A 15,182-nucleotide genomic window follows, 5' to 3' on the forward strand; every position below is an offset into this window, starting at 1 on the left:
AGGGACTATTTGCAAACATTTTCCCTGTATGTGGTGGCCTGGCTTTTGCAGCTTGTGAGGGAAAGGTGGGAAAAGAATTGATCCAATAATTCAGGGTTACTTAAGCTAAAAGCACTCAGTTACTGAATTAGATTTATCTGGGAGAAAAGTAACGCAGGCTCAGACTTTTGTTAATGTTTAATGTTCTGTAACAGTCTTCCCAGGCATAATTGAGCCATCAGCACAAGAGCGATCCTGTCAGAGGAGTTTATTTTGAGTGATTACAGAGCCCACTGTGGCTTTCATTTCAGTGCAGCCTGAGCTAATTGATGAACAGGGCCATAATTTATTTACAGTTCTCGGGATCCTTTCAGACTGATTCTCCTTTTAAAAACCGTTGGAAGGGGGGAGGAGGACGAGGAGGCTGCCGGGGCTCATTGGGCTGCTGGCACTGCTGCCCGTCTGTCACAAAGTTATCTAAAATATTCTGCTTTCTGTTCTGGGTGACAGTTTTGCACTGCCCTGGTTTTAGCCTCTCCATTTTCTCCTAAGCCTGTTGACCTTTAATCTGGAGCGTGTGCCGCTCGGCTGGGGAGGGTCTGACACTTGGGGCTGAAACAAGCTGCAGAGGATGGAGGGAAAGGAGGGATGAAAGAGCCAGACGCTACTGCTGATGAAAAGAAAAATAAGGAAGAAAAAAGCTACAGAGGGCACTAACACCCATACTGTTTTTTGTCTAGGTCTCAGTTTGGGATGAATACTCCTGATTTTTCTTCCTGATTATTTTTTTTTCTTCCTGATTTTGCTAGATTCCAGCATAATACAGTTTGTCTCCTACAGCTTGCTCTCCTGATGAATCATGGGTCTGCATCAATAAATCCAGCTTTATGCAGAGCTTTGAAATAGGGGGGAACTCCTGTCTATAAGTACCTTTGAAAGTAAGTAAGCAGAAGTGATTTTTATATTCAGAAATCACTTTGGGTATGAAGGTGACTTTCAGTTCTGTTGAACCTCTGAATAATCAGGGGAGGAGGCAGCTGCGAGCTGATGCGTGGCTTTGGGTTTTCCCCGTGCTTGGGGCAGACCTGCTATTTCTGGAGATTCGGCAGGGACCTGTTGAGCTTTATAGTCCTGTATGGTGGGAAAGAGTAGTATGGAGTCCCTTAAAGATCCGAGCACCGCTGTCTTGGAGCTTTGTGTGTCCTGTTCTGTCTTAAAATATTTTAGACCGTATCCTAATTCTCAAGATGAAAGGCAGTTTTCAACTAGATACACTGTTAGTTTTCATGACTGAACTTTGAGGTGCCAGCTGCCAGTTGTTTGAAAGCTGCTGTGCCTTTTGAGTCAAATTTTGCAAATACGAGAAAAGATGTTGTGCATTGTAAACATGAGCACTGCAACAGTATTATTTGTCAGTCAGCTGCCTTACATAAAAAAAATTAAGAAAAAAAAAAAAGATGCCAGTGATTAAGGGCAAGTCTTCCATAGGTAGCTATTACTCTTCCCCAGGGAAATTTGCCAAAGAATACTTCTAACTGCTAACACTTGAAACTGTAAAGACATTGTGTTTGCGCTCATGTGCGTGGCAAAGTGCTGGAAAACAGATACAGCAACGAGTTTCAATAGGGCAATTCATAACTGTCATATCTTCAGGCAGCTTTGCAGAGAAATCTGACAGAAGGATCGTTTCAGCCATTCTGGCTTAATTACCAAACTGGTGAGTGTCCTGCCATCCCACTGCAAGTTTTATATTTGGTGGAGATCCACACCAAAATCATCTGATGTTTGTCTTGAGGTTTGATTCTGCCTTTCACCCATTTGGCCTGACTAAATAATTCATGAACCAAAGCCGTTTCTGCTATTTCTAGGCAGTGTGGATCACGAAGGCAAATATAAATGCAACACTTGTTAATATAAAACTTCCTTGCCTGATAACTGACCCTGAATTCTGTGCCCCCCATTAGGGGACATAAGTCCCATTGTCCTCAATGATTTATGCAGCATATAAAATAACAGGACCTGTTGCTTATGGAAGTGTATGCGTTTATATTTTATGTCTCTGCCTGCCCTTCATATTTTATTTAATGAAGAGTGTAAGGAAATTGGTTACTTGGCAAAAACTGGCTTTTAGTGAACTAAGGAAATGCAAGTTTCCTGATTTTTGGGCTGGTGCTGTGTGTGTGGTGCTCCCCTCCCCGGTGGCTGTACCACTCTTTCTCAGGGTCTTTCTAAATATTGATCCTTCCTCATTACTCCTCCAGAAAGTGAGGAGAGCCTTCAGCCCTGCTGTTGACAACCCATCTCTTGCAGATCGCATTGTGCCCTCTGGGGAGGGCAAGAAATGCCTGTAACAGATAGGAACGTGATATCCTTGTGCTGTCCTGTAGCCGCTGGCTTTTCTGGTCCGAGACCAGCTTTTTTCCCCTTAAATCATAATTCACATGGTGACGTGCATGGCATGTCTTGCATTTCAGCTGGGATGAGACAGGCTGTGTTACCCATGTGCGCATGCTGCGGCTGGACCGGGCTGGTTCGTGTGCCAGCCGTTCGTTTGCTGTTTGCCTGTAGTTGATGGGAGATGCTGTTTTTACTCCTGGGCTGTTGCTGTGAGGTCAGGCTTTTGTAGTTTGGCTGCCAAAGATCTGATTCAGACCAGCACAAGTTTGTTTCAGGATCAAATTAAATCAAGTCCCTACATTGTTTCACTAATGATGTGAAATAAAACCTATAGGAAGACACTTTTTTCCAGTGCTGTTGTGGTGCCACGTAGGGTGAGCTGCATATTTCATCAGGATTTCTGCCACGGTACTTTTATCCCCTTGCCTACATTAAATATTTGTGAATGTAGGTATTTTCAGACCCAATGAAAAGGTTTTGGAGTGCCTAAGGACAGATAATAATATACTTGCTTTTAAAAGCAAATTTCATGTGTATTTATGTTCTGTGCAATCTCTGGTAATGCAGCCCCACCCTCACCCCCACAAAAAACACCAAAACAAGAAAAAACCCCAAAACAAAACAAACCCCAAATGCAAATTATTGTGATGGTTTAATATCTTTTGGTATGAACACTTTACAGTACTTGATCTTAAAAGTTTCCAAAATAGTACTTTTTTCCCCATCAGTAGTCATTTCAACAGCTCTGTGTTGCTTGCAGGGGAAGCACTGGCATTACGGAGGACTGATGGTGAATTTTCATGATCTTTCTACATGGAAGATTTTTTTTTATGGCCTCTTATTAAAATGCCATATTTTATCAGGTTTAGAAGATCTTGAAGATGTTCTTAGGATTTACCTAAAAGATGCATGTCAGAGCACAGCTCAAGGATAGTCTTGTAGAGTGAGTCTGATCATAGGATGGGTAGGTAAAGCAGCAGCCTTGTCAGGTTGGCCCCTATTTGTTTCGTACTCTTAAAATATTCTGTTTACTAATGTATTTAGGAGGCATATATACATTTCCCAGGCCTTGAGGGAGCGCTGCGTAGTCATGGAGCCTGGCACGAGGTGGCTGGATAGGGTTTTTCCAGTGTCCTGCTCTCAAGGGCTCCTCATCAGATAAGTTTCTGCAGTACCATAACATCCTAACTGCTCCACTGCTCGGATGAGCCCCTGCACATTAGAAATATCAGTGTAATTGTTATTCCCTTGTTTTGTTTGCTTACTCAGGTATGCAGCAGGGATATTGCATCTTGCTGGACATCTCTAGAGAGTGCATCTTCTGAGTATTTACCTACGGGAAAGGCTTATTCCCAGCGAGCCTTTTGCATCTTGCTGATGAAGGTTGATTTAAAGGAGTATTGTGCTCTCCTGCGTGGCTGCTGCTTCGTTATCTACTTTGCCATTCATCTTTTAGCTTCAGCCTCAGCAGCTTTTTCCAACCATGCTCCGCTTCTCTTGCAATCTCCCATCCTTTCCCACCAGTCAGCAGAGCCGTGACTTTGTGGCCAACACCGATCCATCCGGGAAAGGGGAGCTTTGCTCCACTCGGCAAGGCAGGTCAGAGTTCAGCTATTTTCGAGCTGCACCTCATCAGCGTTACTGCCTTGCTTTCGTTAATACCTTGCTAATCTGAGCTTCACCCATCTGCTCGCAGAAAGCTACGGTGTCCACGTGACCGCAGATTTAAATCCTTCCTCCTCTCCCTCCCTCTCATCTCCTTCCCTGCAATTTATTTGGGTTCCTCTTTCTGTGGCTGGAAGGAGAATAGTGCCGCTGGGTTTCTGCAGTTCTCTTGCTCCTGTAAATGAGCTGGCCTTGTTCTCCTTACTGCATGTTAACCTATTTGTGTAACAGGAGCTATGAAGCCCAGTCTTGTTTATGCAGACAAGCAGCTCAGTGATCCTTTCAGAGCGACAGGCTCTGAAATTGATTAAATGGTTAATTCACGTGTCTACTTTCTGGGAAGGAATGCTGATTTTAATTTTTTTTTTCCCAAGGGTGGACACGGCTTTTCAATTTCTAAACCAACTGAAATTATCTGAGCAATTTGATTTGTTTGCTGTGAGCAGCAAGTGGATGGAAAACACCGCATAGTTCACCACAGGGAGCTACAGTTGTTACGTGCTTGATAAAGTGTACGTGCTGTGATGTAGTCCATGGATGCTTATGTTGGGGTGGATCGTGGGAATGTCATTACATCTAGCGCTGTGCTACAAGCTGTTAACTCCTCCTGCCTAATGTACAACTTCATGAAAGGAAACACAGATTTTGAGGATTGCATCGTACAGTTCGTAGTGTACAGCTTGATTTGCCATCTTTTAGTTAAAAGGAAATGTTTAGATTAGTAAGCAAAGTTTGCTAGAGGCTGCGCACTCGTGCTAGCAGCTGGACAATCATGTGCTGATGATAGCAGGCTGGGTCTGATCCCTTCATCCTTTCTGTGGCAGGAGAAGAGGTATCGCATGAACAACTATCTCAAGAGGCATCTGATTTAAGTATTTTTAATTATTTCTGGTTGTGAAGTGTGAACAAACTGCTGACTGAGCTTTGCACTCTGTTTTGAGTCACTTTGCAGTTTTACGGGCTGTGGGTAGGTAATGGGTGATAGCGTTCCCCGGGTGGGGGAGTTTGTGAGCTGAAATATTGTTTTCATTAAATACTATTTTTAAATGTAGCTTAATTTCCATTACATGAATGCAAGCTAGTCATACTTACCCAGTGCCTTGAGCTGAGATTCTCGTTTGGCTGGAACTATAGGTTACTTTCTGAAGTGATTTAATGGACATGTTCAAAACCTACCAGTTCAGCGTGTGAATCTGTTACGCAGTGTCCTGGTTTCAGCTGGGATAGAGTTAATTTCCTTCCTAGTAGCTGGTACAGTGCTGTGTTTTGGATTTAGGATGAGAATAATGTTGATAACCCACCGATGTTTTAGTTGTTGCTAAGTAGTGCTTACATTAGCCAAGGACTCTTCAGCTTCCCATGCTCTACTGACTGAGAAGGCTGGAGGTGCACAAGAAGCTGGGAGGGGGCACAGCCAGGACAGGTGACCCAAACCGGCCAAAGGGATATTCCATACCATGTGATGTCATGCTCAGTACATAAACTGGGGGAAAGCTGGCCGGGGGGGCCGTTGCTCGGGGACTGGCTGGGCATCGGTCGGCGGGTGGTGAGCAATTGCACTGTGCATCACTTGCTTTGTATATTATTATTATTATTATATTTCAATTATTAAACTGTTTTTATCTCAACCCACAAGTTTTCTCACTTTTACTCCTCCAATTCTCTCCCCCATCCCACCGGGGTGTGAGAGCAAGCAAGCAGCTGTGTGGTGCTCAGTTGCCGACTGAGGTTAAACCACGACACGCAGTCATCTAGTCTTTTGTGTTTGGTGTGCCAGATAGTGGAGTCACTACCTGCAGAAGAAAGGATGGCCGAGAGCCATCCTGCCTGAGATACTCCCTGGGATTATAACCAGAGTTGCTGGGTGGCTAATGGACATCTCCATAAAGATGTTAGGACAACATGGCACAGGCACATCTCCTATACCTCGTGTGTCACTAGAAAAAAATTTAGAAGTAATTGGATGTCTGCAGGAGGAAGGTACTTCTGAGGCTTTCAGTCAGTTATTGAAATATTCATAATTTCCAAAACAGTCAGATAGCAAGATACAAGTTTCTTATCTTTCCTTATCTCTCCTTATTTGTGAACGTAGTTGATCATAACTTTAAGCTGAGAGGAATATATAAAATGTAAAGTATTTTGCAGACTTTGAACACACTATAATGATTTCAAATGATTCTGCTTGTGGTCTTGGAAATTGTTTGACTGATACCTGGTAGTACACACAGTCACCATCACTGTCATTGTGGAAGCAAGCGTGTTTTCAATGTTGTTTTGTGCTCTTAAAATATCTGGCAATTAAAAATGTTAGGAACACTTAATGTTTTGGGGAGGACGTTTGTGCATACCTGTTCTTTGGGTTCAATGCCAAATTGTTGTCAGAAGCAAGATTTAAGTAGGATTTGCCAGTGTCACAGGATAATCAATGGGAGGGATGGCATGCCTAACATAGATCTGGAGCAGCTGAGTATGAACAGTCGATGGTGTTAAGATCTGGAGTCTGATACAGAGATAAAGCTACTTTTTAGCACTGAGGGAGGAATATCTTGGGTTTCTGAAGTCCAAATTCTGAAATTTGGAGCTTGTTGCAGCATCAAAGTGTCACATTCGGTGGTGGCAGCAGCAGTCCTGAAACACCAAGCAACAATCATGAAATTATCTATAAAAGGCAAAAAAATAGGGACCCTTAGAGCAGAGAACAGAGCTGGTCTGAATTGCCATCCCTTTCTGGCACTCTTGCTTTCGAAAGAGATGCTGGATGGCTGGACTGGGGAGGGGAGAGGGTTCGTCTCTCCAGCCGCACTGGATTTTGCTGAATGAACGTCAGCGTGTTTTTGTCATCAGGCTGAACACTGACAGTGGCAGATCTCCACTGCAAACAGCAAGATTTGGCATCCATGTGATTGGTGGCGAAGAGAGTAAAGAAGATAGCTGAAGTTTGGCAAGCGAGCTGAGAGATATTTTTCTTGCTTGTAGCATTAACCACAAAAGGAAGATGCCAGGGCAGTTCATACGAATTTTCAGTAGATCTGGTTTAAGTAAGACAAGTTCCCATCATTAAGATTGTACACCCATAACTCACTGGCAATCAAAAATGCCTCTTTTTTTTTCTTTTTTTTTTTTTCCTTTTTCTAGCCTTTCCTGGGTTTCTGGTTGTTCCAGACCAAATGTGCAATAAGAGTCTTCCTCTCCTTCATACAGATATACGTTGTCCAGATCTAAATATTTGATTTATGGTACAACTCTGAACAGATATTGCTGGAAAGAGGAGGAATATGTGTTCAAAAATTGGGTTAGGACTATTTATACCAGAAATAATCTTGAATATTTGTGGTGTTCTGTCTTTCAGACCAGGGATCAGTGTGTGTTAGATGAAACTAAATTAATAGACGAACCCAGGAATTATTTTGTTTTACAAAGGTAATAGCATTGAAAATTAATAATGTTGATGGTGTGCCTTTTGGGTGGGTTTATGAATAGTAACAGCTGAAATGCAGAGAACAGCATCTTGCATGAAGTTATATAGATATTTATATTTCAATTCGTGAGGCTTGGAGTCTTTTTGATGTGGGCTGGTGTGCTGGACTTCAATATTAGTGTATTTGAAATGAAATTAAAATTCTATAAATATAAAAAATTCTATAAAAAATAAAATTCTAATGAAATACAAAAACATTATTCTAGGCTGGGATTCTGAGCGTGTAAACCCAGTTTTCTTTTGCTTCAGTCATAACTCAGGGAAAGGCAGTTTGGAGGAAGCAGCTGTTGTGGTCTGGATGCTGTCTAATACATGTCCAGTAACAAACCCAAATACTAAAAAAATATGGCAATTAATTGATTTATGCCTTCAGTGAGGCTCTATTTTTCTCTGTAGTTTCATTTGGCTTTCTTTTTCCCAGTCTGCATGGCTGGTTTGGCAAAATACGCTGGAGTATGCATTTTAGAGCCACGTTACCATCGGTCACAAGACTGTCCTCAGTTTCCTTAGGCAAAACTTCCCTTTCTGTTTTGATAAATTTTTTTTTTTTTTTTTTTTTTTTTTTTGGTGTAGTTCTTGCTACTACTTAGATTTCTGGAGGCTCACCACAAATCTGACTTTCGAACAATAAATGACTTTTAGGTATTCAATGTTGCTAAAAACCAAAACATCTGAACTTGGTTAACAGTTAAAATATGGAGCAATGTCACAAACATTTAGTCTCTCCTTATTTTCTTGTTTCCATCCTGCCCTACCCCATCCTCTCCCCATTTCTACGCCTTGTGGGAAGAAAAACCACTTTTTCTGCTTTTTTCAGTGTTTCATCTGTTTTCCTTCCAAGGTCTTCTGTTGTGTGCATATAAATATAAGGAGGTTTGGATAGTTTGAAGAGGAAGGCAAGTATCATTTCGTGCTCTTTAGTAACAGAGTTAGCTCAGAGGTTGCATGAGGACATGCGGCTCTATTTCCAGCTCTGCCCTATCTCTGGCTGACCCAGATCCTGAGGCGTAACACAGACATGTGTTTAGCTGTGTTGGAGACGATGGCCAAAGCTTGCTGCCACCCGAGCGCAGAGCCCAGAAATGCTTAGGGTTGCTTCGGTCCAGAAACCAGATGTGCAAAGTTTGAGCACAGCGCATGTTGTGGTATCCATGGGCGTTTTTGTTTGTATATAACAAAGAAGCGACTAATGGCAGTGGGTGGGTTGAGTCCTGCTGTAGAAGTCTTCGCTTGAAGAATTAAAGATCCTGGTGTTGAAGCAGATTACCCATGTGTAAAGGATTTGTGACGGTCCATTAATATTTTCACATACCCCTTTGCAGATGGAGGGCTGAAATAGTACAAACCCACTTTCTGTCAAGGATAATATTCTTAGAAGTTAAATATAGTTGTGGTTGGGTTTCCTGCCCTGTGGGCCCCCCCCTCCCCCCCCCAGCAATTTAACTTTGTGGTGGGGTTTGCACCTGTCTTGCACAGAACTAAAAGCATTTGGGGTGGGGAGTTGGAAGGTGGGTTTTCTATTGCAGCCATTCAAAAATAAGGTAATATTCATTGCGCTTCTGTTGTAGGTGTTGCATTACTTTAGGATTTAGACATTAGGATTGTGGTACACAGTACGAAGTGAGATGTGCACTTGGGTTATCCCTGCCGTAGGCAGAAATCCCATAGCTGTTCCTGCAGGTGCCAGCTGGGGCTCTGGTCCTGGCGCGTGGCTCTCCCTCCTGCGTTTGAGGAGACTTTTCAGTCTGAAACAATTGTTTGTAACTTTAAACCAAAGGCAGGACCTGCCCTCCCCACCCCATCCTTTCCACCCCCGGATCACTCGAAGCAGGATTTCCGTAGTGTCAAAACAAAAGCCCTGCCTAGCAACTGCTCTCATGATGAGACTGCTGGTCAGGTGAAGCCTTCTGGTGAGTGTTTGCTGGTTTCCATAACTACTTCCAAGCCCAAGGAAGAAGGGGGAGGAAGAAAGTTGAGCAAAGAGATGTAGGGCTACAAAGAAGCAAAGGCTTCATCAGGTTTGGAGGGAAAATGTGTCTCTATCACCTAGCACAGAATGTGTGCATGTATATACCTATACGCATACACGCATGCAGTATAGATGATGCGTTTTTGTAGCGGAGATATTCACTAGCAGTGTTTCCTATCTGAAGATGAACTGTTTGGTTATTCAGATTTGATGCAAGTACTTTAATTTTTAAATCCTTGCCACTGAACTCCGGGCTTGGGTTCAGAGCTGTTATACTGATATCCCTGCCTGTGAGTGGATTTTTGTTTCTTTTTTTTTTTTTTTGTTAAATTAGGATAGGAAATATACAGTGGGGTTTTTTTTCTTCTTCCAATAGCGTAATTTAGAAAAAATGGGCTGCTCGGGGATTTATGTAGCATGCAGGCAATTTTTTTTCTCTCTCTGAAGCTGCATAAGTAGCTATTCAGGGTACGTGGGCGTTGCTTCACATATTGGACCCAGCATCTCTTTTCGTAGTAGTAATTCTGCTTGCTCTGACTTTGTGTCCGCAGGACAATGTTTTCCATCTGGGACCGACCTTGGAAGCCTATCTCGGAGCTCTGTGAAACTCGTGAGCCCATCTGTGCCTCAATTTTATACTTACAGATATTTTGTATTTGCATATATTTGTATTTACAGCACAAAACCAGCTTTATTGTAATGTTTTAAAATGTCAACAGTCTCTTGCTTGCTAGCAGTGCAGCCTCTTGCAAGGGGCGATCTCTGGTTTGGAGGCAAAGCTATCCTGGAAGGAGGGAAGCAATTCGGTATGTTGCTTGAGAGCTCGTTAGTGATATCCAGCACATAATTTGTGGCAGGCATTGTCCTTTTGTTACAAATTGGCATGCAGAAGTGCTTTGCAAGTACAGGACGTCCGGTTATTGAGGTGTTGGAGCGTTATTGTTAGTGATGATAAAATGCCCATAGAGGAGGTGACTGTAGCAGTGACTCAGACCCTGCTGTTACGAACAGTTTGTTTTGTGCTGTAAAAATGCAGGACGAGAGCTCCTGGCTTTCATTCGGAGTATTCAGTCTCCATGTAACTTCTGTTCACCAGGGGATTTGGGAAATTCACTTGTGGGTTGGTTTCTAAAGCATTAAAACTTCAATCCTTACAGCAGTTGATTTTCTCCTGCTTACGTGTGTGCATCTCAGCATTTGTTTTCCAAGGGAGAAAATGTCATTATTTTATCTTCAAACTGTGCTTATTCCTGGACCTCACTCATTTTAACACTATTTTTTACTAATGGTTTTATCATCTTAACTTTTCAAGGGTGTTTGGGAAGGATGCTCAGTGTTGCAACTGAAACACACCCACTGCCTCTGAAAGGATTTGAAAATCTCCTTGGCTCCTGGTGAGGAGCTCGTTGCAGTTTCTGAAATGGCTGGTTATTTTACTGATTTCTATAGTGATTGTTGCCGTAGCAGCAAAGGTCCTCGCTTAGAGAATAAAAGCACTGTACAAACATGAAGAAGGCATGATTTGATTTGGGAAGACTTAGGTTTTCTTCGGTCAGGTTTCAAAGTGCTTTAGGAGGAGATCGGAGATGAACAAACTGATTTTGGGGGTCTTTGTGGATGTGGTTTTGTCTCATCAGTGTTAATTGCGAGATGTAGTGCTTTCTGCTTGAGAGCTTAGAGGTAATAGGGAACAGCATGTTAAGCTGTAAGCCAGCTCCGGGGTTGTGGAGGGAGGTTACTGCTCTGCGGACCCTGTAGCCATCCCAGACAAAGTCTCCTGCTGCCTTCCCCGGGGGATGTCCATCACTCACTTGGCAGTGAGCCCATGGACTTTGAAACAAAATCTGAAACAGTGACATCCAACTGAGTACTTAATTATCCTCCAAGCAGACCTAGAGACAGAAAACTCCAGAGTTTTGTGCACCTTGGCTGCCAAGTCAAGTGTGGAGGTGTAGCCAGCTGATGATTTTATTGCTGATTGTCTTGTCCTTTAACCAACGGGATGGATGCTCCCACGTTCAGTCCTTATGCCCAACCGCATCTCCGCAAAGCAATGCAAAAGAGAACAGATCTTGATATGCAAGGTTATGTAGTGCGCTCTCAAATACTTGTTTAACCCACTGAGGTGGCCATGGTCATGGTATTACAACCCTCATACAGGCAGATTGAAGTGGTGGTAGGAAATACTCCCTGTCGGGAAAGTGGAAAAGGATCTGAAAGTTTTGAGTTAGCACTTTAATAACTGCTGGGAACAGGGGAAAAAAGGTCATGTAAACACGAGGAGGTGGGGACTGGGGCCCTTGCTGAAGTTATTTCATCCTGCTCAGTCTTGTGGTGTGGGTATTTTGAGATACCGGTTTTACACGGCATCATTATCATAGTGCAATTGGTATTATTATGATAATCGTATTGTTATTTATAATTCATTATCTGATACAGGCTCCTTAATAAAGCAGATCTGCTGCGAATGGAGGGAGCATTTTAGTTGCCTGGCCCAAGCTAACAACTCACATCAGAGCTGGGGAGGCTTGGGTGTGCGCCCATCCCCCTGCCTGTCCCCATGCCTTGCTGGGGCAGTGGGACCAAGCTAAGCCAGTGGATGTGGCTGAGCAGCAGCTCATGCCCATCCCCACCTTCTGTCTTCAGCTTTTGTGGACAGGAGACCTTTTGTGGAAGCAAGGGGGCCAGCAAGAGCTGTTAGTCTCCCATATCATTTATGCGAACCTCACCTGATAAAGCTTTCATGAACGCACAATAGAAAATGATGTATTTTTAATGTGACAAGCTGGAAGGTGTTAGTAAAGAAGCTTTTTTGTCTATTCCTCCCCCATTAGACAGGCTGTGATATGGAGATTTGAATGATAGATGTTCGTTAGAAATTTTAGTTGTTTTTCCTCATTTTAACTCTCAACGAAAATGATTCCATGGCCTGCATCCTTGGCAGAGTATTTTCTTTCCTCTAAACCTTCATCCCATGAGTATCAGTTACTCTGCTTTTACCAAAGGTGCTCGATAGTGATTTACATGCTGGTGGTGTGATAGCAGCGGGCTGGGATTGCACCTGGCCAGTGCTGTGCTCGTGCTTCCAGAAGCGTCATCTGTGAGGACTGAAGCTTTCTGCTCAGTAGCTTCTTGCTCCTTGGTGAACCCCATGCCATTGTTGTCCATCCATCCACAGAGGACGAGATGGGGCAAAAGTGTATGCCTCTGTGTGTGAGATGGGATTTCTCTTTTTTAAAACCAACAAAGGCTATTGAGGTAGAATTACATTTTATAATTCATAAAGACACAAAAATTGGAGTCGAGCAATTTTTATTCTTCTCTATGGTACCTTTAATAACATTACTGATGGTGAGTTTAAAGCACAAGCAAGTTTCTGAATTGATTGTAGTTTTTAGCAATATTGCCAAACCCTGCAGTTTTACTGCAAGACACACACATTTGCTATTTCTCATAACACTGCCAAGCCAGGTATCATGGGGTTACACCAGCATATTATGACTTTTGTGCCAGTATCAGAGTAGTATTTGCAGCTGGCAAGAGATTTTTGTTCTTTTAGGCTCCACACAGAGCTCATCTTAAAACCTACAAGCTTAGCTGCGGCAGGAGGAGATGTATGTGCATGGTAAGTAAAGAGATGTAATTTGAAGGTTGGCTACAGGCTCCTGAACAGTGGTGAATGCAGCCCTTTGCACTGTGTCTTTAGGATCCTGAATCCTTAAGCACACAGGAGGCTGGCAGTATGTTGTCAGGGGCTGGACAGGAAGACTGGTATGTCAGGAGGATAACAGTTAAAGGTCCGCTTTCCTCTTTTCTGAGTGGTTTGGGAAACTGTGATTCAGTTACTCCAGTGTTCAAAATTGAAAAGGTTTAATATTGCCCCACCTCGTGGTGTACACAGAGTGCTCCAACAACCCCAAATCTATGCTGAAGTTTGTAAAGCAAAACTTGGAGACGCAGCCGATGTAGCTGTTAAATGGCATGGGTATATGAGGTCCTGCTGCAGGCTAAGAGCCCAGGTGTTGTAACAGGATTAAAAAATAAATAACTTAGGCTTTATCAAGATTATAAGGTGCTACCCTTGAAAACAGCAAGCCCATAGAGAAGTCTGTTAGTATTAGTTGTGAATTTGATGTTGCACAGTTTCTGGTGCTGCATCTCATGGATTTCAACCTGAGTTTCAACCCTAGGACAAGTGTGAAAGTGTGTGTTGCATTTTCCTTCACATAGACACCGATTCCTTGAGTTGTGAATTACTGGTGCATCACTTGAGACTGAAATATTGTGGACATCAAAAAGGCGATGGTGTTTCCATCTCCTTGGTCTGCAGTGAGTGAGTCGAACCACAGGCATTAGTAAGTGAGGTAGCTCAAGGATGACATCGCCCTTAATGCACAGACTCAGGCCAAACGGGGAGCTGGAGTCAAAACATCTTCCCATAACTGCTGGTGACACCAGCTCTCCCCAGCATGGAGTAAGGATGCAGGGTTCATGCCTGAGCTTTGTGCCACAGCTGGTGCCAGACCCAGGATTTCAGGTGCCCTGTGATAACGTGACTACAGTGAGTACAGCGGAGGCCAGTGTGGTAGAGAGCCAAGCTGCTCTCCTTCGGTCAAAGTCTTGTAGGAGTTTCTAATGTGGGTTGACATGCATAATTCAATCCATCCTTTTTTTCCATGTTCAGAGCTGTGTAACTAAATACCGATTTGCTAAACACAACTTGAATAATGAAGCAATCCGTGGCTAAAAGCCTTCCTCAGTACATATAATCCCACTGAAAAAAAAAGAAAGAAAATAGAGCTGTATTCTTTCTTCCGCTGTTTTAAAACAGTGCAGATATTCACAAGGGGGAATATTCATCTTCACCCCTGTTTGCTCCATGGATTTAAATATATGCACGTGCATGGCGTGCCCAGCGAGTGAGAGGTGGCGTACGTGAAGTACTGCCAGTCCTTTGTCCAAAGTTTTTTCTTTTCTCAATCACCAAACTGACTCATTCCATGGAAAAACAGATTAAAAACTGCGCTTTGTGTTTCTTGCTCAGTTTAGAGGTAACATGTCAAAAAATATATTTATGTGCAGCATGGTCATGTTTTGCATAGGAGTATAGCTCTGTATCTGTTTTGTACCACTTCTACTCAAATCATGCCAGTAGTGTAGATTATTTTGCTTTTACTCGGTGGCAACTTTGCTCTCTGCAATGAAAGACAAACATCTGGTAGCTTGTAAGAGGCTAAAAATATTCTTTAAGCTGATAAAGGCATGATATGACTTTTGAAAATATGAAGTGTTTTTTCCCCATGCTGTTACTTTCTTTAGGTCACTTTGTGTTTACGATGCTGAGCCTCCTGCAGGAGAGACTTTGTCTGTGGGACGGCAGGCTGGAGACAGGGGTTCTAACTGTTTTCCTCTCTTTGCTCTGGGGAGGATCATTTTTTGTTTGTTCATTGAATAAACATCTCAAACCTGGGAATTTGCTGGTGGTGTTCACTGCCACGTGATTGCTGCCTCGTGCTGAGGATTTTGCTGCTTGTGTCTCAAAAATGCAGGAAGAGGTTCCAGCAGGTAACATCTGTTTTCATGTAATTTTTGTATTGGAAGTGATCAGCTTTTCTAAGCTTTCTAAGCTATTTTTGTAATTAAGTCAGTGTAGAAGTTTGTTACCTAGTTCCTTTTTTTTTTTTTTTTTTAAAC

General features: G+C 42.9%; 1 protein-coding gene across 1 annotated transcript in view; it reads left to right on the forward strand.

Annotated features, from left to right (window-relative positions):
* The window catches only part of SGMS1 (sphingomyelin synthase 1), a 73,769-nt gene that overhangs the window by 42,642 nt on the left and 15,945 nt on the right, over positions 1 to 15,182 (forward strand). The gene's annotated exons all lie outside the window — the stretch shown is intronic.

Source organism: Aptenodytes forsteri, unplaced genomic scaffold (genome assembly GCF_000699145.1).
Source record: "Aptenodytes forsteri isolate BGI_AS27 unplaced genomic scaffold, ASM69914v1 Scaffold320, whole genome shotgun sequence".
Classification (NCBI taxonomy): Eukaryota; Metazoa; Chordata; class Aves; order Sphenisciformes; family Spheniscidae; genus Aptenodytes; species Aptenodytes forsteri.